The sequence below is a fragment of the Peromyscus californicus genome, unplaced genomic scaffold (genome assembly GCF_007827085.1).
Source record: "Peromyscus californicus insignis strain IS unplaced genomic scaffold, ASM782708v3 Scaffold_18__1_contigs__length_77618521, whole genome shotgun sequence".
NCBI lineage: Eukaryota > Metazoa > Chordata > Mammalia > Rodentia > Cricetidae > Peromyscus > Peromyscus californicus.
Window position 1 is genome coordinate 55,997,374 of NW_026294480.1, and position 13,124 is coordinate 56,010,497.

Sequence of the window (13,124 nt, forward strand, 5' to 3'; positions counted from 1 at the left end):
AATTCCCTTTGGGAACCCCCTACTCCAGAGCTACAAAAAACTTATTTTTTTTTTTAATATCCATGGCCATTCTCTGAAATCCTCCTTGGAGAGACAGCCACCAGACAGGCTGTGTTCTGCTGTGCACAATTTAAAAAAAAACAGCCGGGCGGTGGTGGCGCACGCCTTTAATCCCAGCACTCGGGAGGCAGAGCCAGGCGGATCTCTTTGAGTTCGAGGCCAGCCTGGACTACCAAGTGAGTTCCAGGAAAGGCGCAAAGCTACACAGAGAAACCCTGTCTCAAAAAACCAAAAAAAAAAAAAAATAAAATAAAAAAAAAAAAATCTTGTTCCAATTTGACTGTTTGGGTTGGTGGTCTTTTATACTTGCCTGGTGGGCTTAATAGGTTCTGAGGACCAGAATAAACTCTTCAAGATTTCAAGATAAGTACTTTACCAACTGAGCCTTCTCCCTAGCCCTTAGATTAAAAAAAAAAAATGAAAAGTTATTAAAGTGGAATCACTAGGAACTTTGATCCCACAGGGCTCTTGCTTTATTCCCAGGCACTGTGTTGCTCACTGAGGGGCTCATCTCTAAGGCACCATCTCAGCCAGCACCCATCAGGCTTCCAAACACATTGCACTCCTATTAAAAAACAAAAAAGAAAAGAAAAAAAAAAAAGCAAGGGTCACAGGAGCTCTTTTATTAACCCTCTGATTGCCCTGAATTACAGCCTTCCCAAATGCTCCTGAACTCAGCAACTCTCTGGCATTATTCACTGTGTTTGCAGGACCAAAGCAGCTTTCTCTATGACTGTGTCAATTGTGGGCGGGAAGACAATACTTTTCCATATGTATTGAGCTCATGTTATCAATTTTTCTGTTTGCTAATTAAATCACATATTCTTTTACAAACTTGTTCAGCATTTCAGAAGCACATCCTTGTTTGCTTTGTGATTTAGAATTACTCCTGTCTGTTACTCACACAGAAAGGTCAAGAATGGGCCTGAAGAATGCCACTGTTGTACCAGGTGGTTGAGGATGCCCTAGAAAAACATCCTGGCCAAACCCTGCAGGCGTTAATAGGAAGTACTCCTCCTGCCTGGTAGCCAAGAGGTGCATGTTAGTGGGGGAAGAACCTTGGGTTCACATAGCCCTTTCATTTACAGGAAGGAAAAGCCCTCATTGTCTGACTTGCCGCAGGATTCAGGCTGAATCAGGCACTGTCTCCTGGACTCCCCCACCATCACCCCCCGGGGTAGGCCACAGAGTTCTGGAAAGAAACTCTCTAAGACCCACCATATCAAGCTTGGAACTGCAGTTTTATAGCTTCTTATTCACCAGGTTTCCTTATTGTTGTTTTCCTTGGGACAGAGGCATTGTGTTCCCATAGGAGAAAGAAAGATCAACCATGTTGATCAAGATTGACGGAAGGTACTCGGCTAGCAGTACAGGGTACATCTGAACACAAGTCTTCATCCACAGTTCTTTTTTCTTTTGTTTCTCTTCTACTTACACTGATTACAAAAGAATGACCTATTTCTAGAGTATGGAACAGCCATGAGGAGAAAGGGAGAAACCCACTGTCACTGGGAAGGAGGCCCTCTGAAAGTGGCTGGTCTGCACCACTTATATTTTCCTGTGCCCATTAAAGAACAAAAATGTGTGAAGATAAAATTGAATTCATACAGAAAGGAGCTGAGGTGCATCGTCCTTCCAATCTTTCTTCTTAGTAAATTTAAAAAAAAAAAAACCCAGCCACTCCAGAGGTTGACACTCTAATATAAGGCTGTTGTCCCTCTATTGGGATTCTGTGACCAGTTCTCATGATAAGTATTCTAGCAGCTAGGAGATACCCTTGCAAGGAACATCATCAACACAAATATTGTCTGTGTCTCTGATTTTCTTTCTGTGGGACAGATTCCTGGAATTCCAACTAGCTAGATGAAACACTCTCAAAGCATTGGCTCATAATAAGAATCATCCCCATTCTTCTTTCATGGAGGCATACTGCCTAACCCCAGGCCCTTGTGGCATATTTTGATGGACCGGGAATGGAAAGACGCTTCCTGTTCACCCACAAGTTCCCAAGCAAGCTCTTTCGTGAAGGCTGAAATCCTCTCCACTCTTGCTTAGCTTCTGATCACAGGTGAGAAAGCACAGAAGCTTCCGTTGCCTGCCTTAGGAAATAGACCACTATTAGGAGGTGCAAAACCCCTAACTCCGGGATTTTCCTCAACTTAGAAACCCCTCACTGCACCAGCCCAAGTGATAGGAAGTTTGGGTTCTGGTGTGCGAAGCAGTTGTGGATGCAGAAAGGTCAGAGGCTGTGAGAGGGGAGAGTCTGAAGCAGGGGTCTTAATGCTCAAGACTCAGCCCCCTCCACCCTGTTATGGGAAGAGGCGCCAAAGGTGTCCTCCTGTGGAAGGAAGACAAGAGTGGTCGACAGGGCCCAACACCCGCTCAACTGGCGGCCTCATAATTCTGCCTTTTTTTTTTTTTTGGTTTTTCAAGACAGGGTTTCTCTGTGTAGCTTTGCGCCTTTCCTGGAACTCACTTGGTAGCCCAGGCTGGCCTCGAACTCACAGAGATCCGCCTGCCTCTGCCTCCCGAGTGCTGGGATTAAAGGCGTGCGCCACCACCGCCCGGCATAATTCTGCCTTTTAAAGCCAGGTGATGGTTCAAGAGCCTACAGGTTTCTGACTCACAAAGCCTCTAACTATTACAAATCCAGTTCACTGGGGGTTACCCGTGCCAGCCAGCTAGTTTGGGAATTTCCCAGAGTCTTGGAGAATCGTCCCATGCAGAACTACCACTTCCCCTGTTACTTGGTGTGAAGCCCGGGGTGTGGGGTGACCCAGCCCTGTCCAGTCATCGTAATCACGTGGGCTTCATCAAAAGCAGTTGTGCGAAGGCCCACGCACGAGAAGAAGATTCGTAAAATCCAGGGAATCCAAGTGGTAATGGGGCCCTCGCGTGTTACAGTCTGTTCATTACGGGAAACACAATGGGGCCTGTGAGGGAGCCCTCCCTCAGAGCTGGCCTGTGGGTCCCTCCATCCATTATCTTGGCACCTCATTTCCAGTTCCAGTGGCTGCCACCTGTCCTGTTTTGGCCTCTGGTGGATGGCATTTTCTGGTTTAAAAGACAGGAAGAAAAAGACTCAGGTTAAGCTTTCTGCTTGGCTTGACTGGTACCTACTCCCATCTGCCAACAGGACCACTACCTGCCAGGGTTGATTTTGTTTGTTGGCTTGTTTGTTTTAGCTTTTGAGGTTTTTTTTTTTGGGGGGGGGGCGGTTGGTAATGTTATTTTGTTGTTGTTGTTGTTTTTAATTTTCAAAAAAGTTCTTAGCAGGCCTGGTACTGACCTGTACACTTGTGATACCCATTCCTTCCAGGCAAGCCATATTCACACACAAGCACTTACCACATCGCTCCTTCTCCATTCAGCTCCGGATGCTGTCAGTTTACCAAGGCTATTCTCGCTGGGTACCCACGCCTACCTAGCTAATCCTCATACTACCATCCCACCTCTGTGAGATATCCTTTCATTAAAGTCACCAGGTTAGACCCATCTGAATTCAACTGCTACCTCTCAGGCCCCTGACTGACAGATGCTTTCAGCCCCAACCCCCTCACCTGTAAAACAGGGATGACTAATGACAAAGCTTCAGAGTAACACACCATGGAATGCTCGTGAAGACGAAAGCGGTTCAGACAAGCATTTGGCGTACTGCTTAGAGGCGCAAAGTAAACTGTGTGATCTGTCGTTGATACTCACAATAATGAGCAGCAACAAAGGGGTTAAAAATCCAGGTCTGTTTGTTTATAAAAAGGCATGCATTTCCCACCAGCCTGAACTTTCTTCTTTCGGCTAGGGGAAGGAAAGATCAGACATCTCCTAGCCCGTCTTGGAAATATCATATTTAGACTGTCACGGGAATTAAATCATTCCTCAACAGATTTGTCAGTGAAGTGGGAGCTCGCCAGGAGAACAAAGTGTGCTGCTGCCTTTCAGCTTCGCCACGCCAGACACGATTCTGTGTCTTTCACCCACCAGGGACTTTCTAGAACATCATCTGCTAAGGCAGCCAATGAGGATTAACTATAAATCATTGTAATGGCTGTTGGAATGACAGGTGTCTGTCACAAGTCCATTATCAGAAGCCAAATGTTCATTAGGCAACCAGTGCAACCTTCACAGCTCTCTGGAGCCTTGTGACCACTGCTTGCGTGGCCAGCATCTGCCAGAGCTCACAGAGGCGACGCTTGTGGACAAGGAGTCCTCCAAACAGCCGGAAAATGTGTTTCCCAGACAGCAAGTCTCCACAGTCATGGCGACACAAATAACGCATTGTGCATGTATCAGAGGACGAGCTGAGGGAGGAGGTGGAGAAAGCTGGGGGACATGAAGAGGATTTGGCTGACTCCAGAAATGAATGCTGTTTCGGAGTGCATCCGGCCCCGAAATCCTCTCCACCCACCTTCCTAGACATATTTCCTACAGTTATCTCCTCCCCTCCCTGTGCTTCAGAATGCAGTGAATTAAAGAGGCAGTAGATTCTTATTAACTTGGGAGGAAGGGTTCCATCATCGAAATAATTAAAGAGGAATCAGGGAATGGTCAAGCACAGGAACCTGGCGTTAGGTACAGGGCGGCAAGATTTAAGGCGAAACGTAATGAGCTTTGACACAGACAAACCTGCTTCAAATCCTGGCTCCGCCTCTTTGCTACCTGTGAGCCTTCTTTGCGTCTCTTCCTATTTAAAATGAGGGTAAAGCTATGTCTTATAAAGGTCACCTTGAGAATCAAGTCAAACAGGGAAAAAAAATCACCTAGCACAGACATAATCTACATTTCATAAACAATAGCTGTTGTTACCACTGGCATCTAAGTGCACAATTCAAGCAGAGCTTGCACCTGGATAGACTCCCCAGAGAAATTGATCCCATTGTACCAACTGAATCACAAGACCAGGGGCCCGGTCCAATGTTGTTAATGATTTGTTATGTGGTCCTGGGCAAGTCCTAGCATTTTCAAAGCTAATGGGGACCCTTGAGCTATTTTTGAAGTCTTGGAAGTCCAGCAGGAGAATCTAATTATTGAAACTGAGGCTGTATAATCTCTGCCTCTGTTGGAAGGAATTATCTCATCATCTCATGATGCTCTGAGCTTTTCAGTTTTGATCCAATGTTCTAATTGGCAGTTACATATGAATTTAATGAGCAAAACAGGAAAAAAAATCAATGAATTATGATGAAAATGTTAAAGGTTTTAATAGAATGACATTACAAAATGTATAAAAGAAATTTGAAATGCAGATCTGTGATGGTGGATAGTCCAGAAACCATTTCCCAAAATATTTTTTGGTGCTACCATATTGCATTTCTAGAATTCTGCAAAAAGACCCCATCCTCTAGAATTTTCTTCCTTGGGAGGAGATTGAAATGTACTTCAATTCCCCTTCCCTTGCTTCTACCCACTATACGTATGTATGCTTTTCTGGTCACATGACACTGGCTGGCCACAAGCCTTTATACATAAGCCTCTTTCAACTCATCGATCTTCTACACATGAACAAGATATTAAATATTAATCTGTTCTCTCTCTCAAGAAAAAAAAAATGACCACTCACATGCACTGAGTCAGGTACTGTTTTAGATTGTCAGAAGACAGGAGTGAGCGAAGCAGGCATATTCCCTCATGGAGTTTGCATTCTAGTCGGGGAAGAAGGACAATAAATCCAATTATCAAATGTCTAGCAGTTGTGGTATACGATGTTAGTTGAGAGTGCTGCTAAAGAAAAGAAGCCTGGCTAGATGACAGGGGTGACATGTCAGAGAAGGCCACAGTGAAAAGTTGAAAACAATACACACTTGAGGACCAGAGGCTGGGATAGCTGATACCTGGGATAGAGTGATGGAAGTCAAGTCAGAGGTGAACATGAACTTGGCCATCCACACCATTAGCCACTGACCTAGAGAGGAGCATTTTATACTGCTGGTACCTGTTTGCTCCTGAATTGAAATGTGTCCTTCTAGCGGGGAGAAGGAGGCTTATAAGACTGGGGTAACATGAAACTTACAAGGCTGGAGAAGCACCTGAAATGTACAAGATTCCTGAGGACCCTCCCCAAGGTTACAGAAGAAGTACAGTTGTTGAGGGCAGAGGCTTTCACCAGACCAGCCAAGCCGTGTACAAGCTCCACAGGGAGCTCCAGGGATGCACCTTGCCTAAGTCGCCACCCATGCTGGGTGGGGCCTTTGGGTGATACAGCTGTCTTTGAGTCACCCATGAGCCTCTAAATTCTCACCCATGCTCTGTAAGTAACCCCGATAAACTCACTGGTTCAGCCAGCTGGACTTGAATGGAATCATTGCTTTTGTCCGTCATCTGTGCCCTCTCTGAAGTGAATAGGCATTTGTTCACGTCTTCCCAGGAAGTCCTGATGAGAAAGGGTACAGATCTCCTAGGACCCTGAGGGTGCTGTAGTCGGGACTGTGGAAACCACTGGAAGTGGAAAAGGAAAGAAAACTATACAAAGATGTCATCCTCAGCAAGCGTGGGGTAGAGACACAAGGAGCTTTCACAACCTGAATTATCCTGAAGACTTAGGACCGCAGCAGTTTGAATCGCAAGGTCTACTGCCTCCATGTCCCTGGACGCAAGTGAACTTTATTCTCTAAACAGCAGAAGTCCTCACCCTGCTGCTAAGCCCAGCTCTGCTCTCTGATGCTGGTAACAACACAAGGTAATTGACGCAGAGGTTAAAACGGTGGCAACAAGAATTACAAGCAAATTATAAAACCCTTAGCTAAATTACATGGATTCTTAAACTAAGCTCACATCTGTGTCTCAAGTCTGGGTGTATCTTGTGAACACCCAGCATTTGTGTGTTTGCTGGGAGCAATGCTCTGTCTCCCTCCCTCTTCCCTCCCCCTCCCCCTCCCTTTCTCCTTCTCTCTTTCTGAGTAGTGAAGGAGGATCCATCCATTTCTGAGCGAAGTCTCCTTTTTAAATGCCTCCCTGCTAAGAATAAAAGAGAGTGTTATTCTCTCAGCCTAAAATGACTGTCATTCAAGTATGTAAAAAGAATCCCAATCTAAATTCCTGGTTAAAAAAAAAAAAAGAGGTAAAAAGCCCAGATAAAATATAATAAAATATGTATTTACATCAAGGTCTAGGGTTACAGTCTGAAGTGGCCTGCTGAGAGAAGAAACCCCCTCAGTTACTCCATCAACAAACAAACAAGCCCTTCTGTTTTGGGTTATGCAGCACGCATCTTCATATATCCAGGCTCGTTTTTAACACGTGGCGCTCTCTGTACCAGTTAAGCTACTGAAATTCAAATCCCACATTTGAGTAAAATGAGCATCTTGCATTACACTCTACCATATGACTTTGGGTCCTGCCTATCACCTCGAGCAGGGGACTTGGGAAGAAGCGATAAGCCAGCGAGTCCTTCAAGTCAAACCACGAAGACTTTTCTAGACAGATTACATCAAGTTCTCCTCAGAATTCTTTTACACCAATGTGACTGCGGATCGTGTTCAATGTTTTAAGAGTCAATATAAGAAACAGCAATAATTATGGCAAACTGTTCCTGTACCCACTGTTACGGTTTAGATCTGAATAATTCTCAACGGTTATGAACGCTGGCTCCCCAGCTAGCAGTGCTACCTGGGAAGGCTGTGAAGCCGTCAGGAGGCGGAACCTAGGCTGCAGAAGTAAGTCACTAGGAGCAGGCACTGGGGGTCTGTTATCACAAGATGTTTCCAGTCAGGCTCTGCCTCCTGGTCTTGGTGATCGGAGCAGCCTCTGCCAGACACTCCCCATCATGAGCTGAGTGGCTGCCCCATGCCTGCCCTGTCATGATGGAATGAAACTGTGCACCAAAATAAAGCTTTCCTCTCTGGAGTCGTCGCTCACAGACATTGTGGTCACAGCAACGCAAAAATAACTGATGCAACTATCATATCATAGCGCATCCAACAGCTTCCTCTCGGTACTTAACGCACCCTCTCCTTGAAAAATAGAAGTTTTCAAAATGAATCGTCGTGAATTCAGCATTTCTTATGTAGTTTTTGTTGTAGTTCTGCTTTTGTTTTTTCTCTTCTTTCCTTTTAGCTTTGACAGACAAAGAAGTCAGAGACGCTTTGCGTTAAGACAGTGGTATCCCCCAGTCTCAGTTTCTGGTATGATTATCCCTCAGATATACCACTAGACCCCACCCTGTGTAGATCTTCTCTGGGGTTTTCATTTGCATGTAAGCATCGATCAGATACATTGAGTCTTTATTTTGAAAGTGTTCACTAAGTAGCGAATATTAAATAAGCCTTTGAGCTCTTGGGCAAAAGGGAGGCCAGAGACATGTTTTCTTATTCATTTGGCAGCCACTGAGCTCCTCTGTGCAGGCCCTGGCTGGGCTGGAAGGAAGGACAATTGGGTTGTATTGTAAATTCCTTCTTTCTTTTGACTGCACACAGACTAAAGGCCTCTAAATATCTTCTCCATCCCAGTGTTTCCATTTGAAAACAATAGAGCTTGACTTTTAAATTGTTCTTGCATCCACAGAACAGCCTTAAAGGATCTTGTCTTGGAGCATGTATTGCCAGGCACTTACATCTCCACTCTGCCTCAGAGAAACCATGCTGCATTTTTATTAGCGACATTAAAAAAAAATGTTCAAATTTATGGTATTGAGCTTGTCATCTTAAAATAGGATGCCAGGGAGTTGTTGTGTCTGAAGATTCTGGAAGCAGGTTTGACCACGGCCTCTGTAAACTCAGATACTGTCTGCAAACTCTCCTGGATAAACCATGGTCCTGTCTACAATACTAGACCCAAGGAAATCCTTTAACAATTTCCGCAGCACTAATTGATTTTCAATACATGAGTAGCCAACCCGCATATCCCTTAAAGGAGAAAAACAGCCTAGAGATACTGCCAGGCCGTGGGACAGACAGTGGCCTCAGGGTCTCCGTTCCCTTTGGCTTTTTTTTCTGGTGCACACAGCCTTGCAGCACCTAGCAACCCACTTCTCTTTTCCTACTTCAACATCCAATTCATACTAGATTCAAACTCTTTGGCCAAACTCTCCTTTTACGTAACTGGACTCCCTTGGAAGGATCTGCCCCAGCATCCAAACACAGAGTATCACTGGGTCATTGGGCAACGCTCTCAGGAGGCGGGGTGAGCTTCGGAGAACAGCTGTGTGCCTGTGTTCCACTCCCACACGGTAGTACACTCATACCTGGGTTTGCCCTGGACAATGACTGTGACGTCCCAAAGCCCGGTGTTCTCAACTCTATCACGTGGATGATTTAGAGGCAATGTTATTAAATTACCTTCTAATTAATTGGCTCTCAGTGTTACCAAGCCAGATTGCTAGAGGCTGAGTCCCTTGATTGTATGATTTAGTTATTGCCCAGTCTAACTCTAAGGAATTACAATCATCTGCAAAATCAATGTGGGAAGGCTGGGACCAGCACTTAACCATTTCTAGTCCAGGCTTGTGTTTATGTTATAGGTTAAAGGTGAAATTGCATGAAGGCAAACTAGAAAATCTTTACAGTATCTGTCTTCTAAGAGTTGCCAGTGCTCTTTATATAGAAGACATTCACTAAATATTGTCTGACTGGAAATGATTTTCAGTCTGTGCATTCAAGTATATAGAGAGGACCCAGAAAGCCCAATATCCCTCCCACTAAATCCACTTGAATTCATCCTCAGGTCTGGGTTTGTCCCAGGTCTTACCCAGCCCAAGCCTTGACTGAGGAAACAAACCATCTATGGATCGAGACAGCATTTGCTTCGGACATTCTTCATGCTCGTCCGACTCTTCTAACTTTCTCAGAAGTCTCCATTGGCTGTGGGGCAACTCTTGGTTCACATCAGCTCACCCCCTGCCTCATCCAGTATCACCTTTCCTTAGTTAATTTCCTCTCATCTCAGAGAAGAATTCCATTGGAAAGCCATTTCATCCTGAGCTCCTGTCTCCTCGCCTCTGCCAAGGCCTCGTTCAGCTGTCTCCTCTCTCTGACCTTCAGAACTTACGTTTGCTCTTCCCTACCAGCCGATACTGTTGATTTTTTTTTTTTTCTGTCCTCTTCCGGAAATAAATTCAGCTCCTTGATTCGGCTCCCCCTTCCAACCACAGCTCGCTCTGTCCTTCCCATGACGAAGCTCGCCACCTCCTCTTCTCACTCCCTTCTCTCCTCTACACATTGCCATCTGCCATCTGCCTGCAGCTCTCCAGAACACCAGCTCTCGTAAAGGTTACCAGCAGCCTCCCTGCCACCCCACCCACGGGTGTATTTTTAATTCGTAGTCTTCTGCTGTACACAGCCTCGCTGCCTGTGCCCCCACGGTCACCTTTCACTCCAACCCTCTCTGGCGTCCTGGCTTTTTTCTCAACCCTTCCTCTGTCACTCAGGTGTGCCCTGCCTCCTCTCCAAATGTGCTTTCCATCCCTGCTCCCGTTCCTTTCCCTTTTGCTTGCTTTCCTGGAGTCGGTGTGTCTCAAGGCTCAGACACTGTCTTTGTCATCTGACGTACTTCAATTACATATTCTGCTTTCTACTCTGAACTATTCAACCTTTAGGAAAGTCACTCCATCTTTCCAAACTTCTGCTCTCCTTTCTATAAAATCAAGGCAAATGATATTGAGAGTATCGATAAAGATCACTCTTTCAGAGTTGTCAATCCAAGCCTGCACAGGGTCAGATCAATAGCCCGGAACTGATACGGAGTAAGATCAACCACATGACAGCTATTACTGCCTTCTTATTGTCTTTCACTGTGACCTGAGGTTTACCTCATCTTCCCTCCTGACTCCAGCGCACATGTTTGCTTCCTGATGCTGAGCTACCCACCTCTAGTCCTGACCTCTCCTCTGTGCTCCCTCCAATGACATCTTCTCTGCTATGTCCACAGGACCTCAACCCCCACATGTCTTATTGTAGTCTGAACTGCCGTTCCCCATTCCGTCCATAGGTCAAAGCCTCATCTCAGAAGGGAGCTATATTTGGAGATAGGGCCCTAATCAAGCTGACTGATGGCCTGGAGAGGAAGTGAGGCCCAGGGTGACATAGGCAGTGTGTGCACACTATGGAAACGTCACACAAGGGGAAAGCAAGTAGGCTGCCACTCGCAAGCCATGAGCAGAGAGAGGCCTTAGAAAAAAAACAGCTTCACTCAGCACCTTGATCTTGAACTTGGAACCTCTAGAACAGTAATCAAATAATCTTCTGTCGATTGAGCTGCACAGAAAGTGATATTCTGCTATGGTAGTCCGGGCAAACTATTACACACCCCAAGCTGTGTAGCAGGCTTTCTCAGACCACCAGTCCCCAAATCATGATATTATTAGTTATGAATGTTTGGCCGTAGTTTAGGCTTGTTTCTGGCTATCTTTTTTTTTTTTTTCAACTTAAATTAACCTGTTTCTTTTCATCTACATTTTGCCTTGGGGCTTTTTACCTTTCTTTCATTCTATATGTCCTGCTTTCTTGCTTCCTCTCTGTCTGGCGGCTGCCTGGATGGCTGGCCCCAAGTGTCTCCCCCTCTTTCTCCCTCATTCTCTCTCTCCTCCCCCTCGTCTACATTCCTTCTCCTACTTATTCTCTCTGCCTGTCAGCCCTGCCTATCCTTCTCCTGCCTAGCTATTGGCTGTTCAGCATTTTATTAGACTAATCAGGTGCCTTAGGCAGGCAAGGTGAAACAAATGTAACACATCTTTTCATAGTTAAATAAATGCAGCATGAACAAATGCACCACACCTTTACACAGCTAAAGTAACATTCTGCACCATAAACAAACGTAACACATCTTTCCATAGTTATTGCGATATACCACAACAAAGCTGACATCACTGCATCTTCTGTTAAACATGAGCCCTTTGTTTCGATGGATCCACGACTCTTCATTCTCTCTCAAAGTCCACAGCTAGCCCGTCTCCAAGACCTGCTGGCATTGATTTCGGAAGAGCTCACAGCCTGTGTGTCACCCTCGTTAGCTCAGGACTCTAACATCTTTCATCTGGTCCATTTACAACAGCCTCCCGGCCTGATGTGTCTCTCTCACGGCCACATTTCTCCACTGGAGTCCACCCAGTACACAGCAGCTGGATCAATCACTCCAAAACACAGGCACATCTGCAGGTGCCCTCAGCTGGTCCTTCATTGGCTCCCCACTGTCACTCACTCAGACAGACGCTGAAACTAGTCACAAGCTTACCCATCTGTCTTGGATCCGCTATTAGCTTCCCTAGACTTCTTTTGAACCAAACAAGAACGCTTCCTGCCCATGGGAAGAGGCTCCTCCTCTGTGATGATGACTCTCATCTAAAATGGCTCCTCTTCTTGTTGCCACTCAACATCACGAAGCACCTTCTTCCCCTAATTCCTACAAGAGAAGGTCTTTGCATTGAGCGGAGACCTTCTGACAGTTTCAGGACAGACTGATGTGCCATATGTGTGTCTTCCTCTCTCTCTTCGGCTGTAGACCCACAGAGGGCCAGCGCCCAGCACAGCCTAGGCACATACAGTCCGTCCTCAGCCTTGACTGAATGGGTAGCAAGGCCACCAAGGCAAGTGGCCCTGATAGTCTTAAGCCTTTTTTCACAAAGAGTTATGAAGCAAAATGAATCACAAGTCTCTATTTATTCTGGAACTTAAGCTCTAGAAATGAGATAAGTAAACTTTTTTGAAATATGAAATGGCAGTCAAGAGGCAGAGTACCAGGGGTGTTGTCATTAATATCCAGCCACCATGATCTGCTCCTTCTAATAGTTTCACCTCTGTTGATTACGCCTGAAGAGTGACCAGCTTACAGGAAGCACCTGAGCGGTCTTAGCCGGCCTCCACATCCTCCCAGGCGATCCCCAGCCCAGTCTTGCTTTTTCTCTTCCTTGTCAACATCCATGGCAGGTTACAAATGATGTGGAGCCAGCTCAGGGATGTGCACTGTGGGATCTGTTCTGATTGCTCACTTCTGACAGCCCCTTCTCAGACCTCTAACATCAGAGCACTCTGCTTTCTAAAAGGTATTCGCCTACTGGGCTGGTATGTCTGGGTTCCCTTTCTGCTGTTCAGTGTGCACCAATTATCAAGGATCAAAATGGACACAATTCTTTGGGCTAC

General features: G+C 45.7%; 1 long non-coding RNA gene across 2 annotated transcripts; it reads right to left on the minus strand.

Moving 5' to 3' along the window:
• Positions 1-662: 662 nt before the first annotated feature.
• On the minus strand, positions 663-10,384 carry LOC128113649 (uncharacterized). 2 transcript variants are annotated; one of them, XR_008219570.1, is made up of 5 exons: positions 9,739-10,384; positions 6,576-6,717; positions 6,328-6,492; positions 5,618-5,699; positions 663-3,114 (listed from the first exon to the last, which is right to left on the minus strand). It is a non-coding gene; the product is annotated as an uncharacterized LOC128113649 (long non-coding RNA). The 2 variants fall into 2 exon arrangements; XR_008219571.1 differs by lacking the exon at positions 6,576-6,717 and having other exon boundaries at positions 9,739-10,378.
• Positions 10,385-13,124: the final 2,740 nt, after the last annotated feature.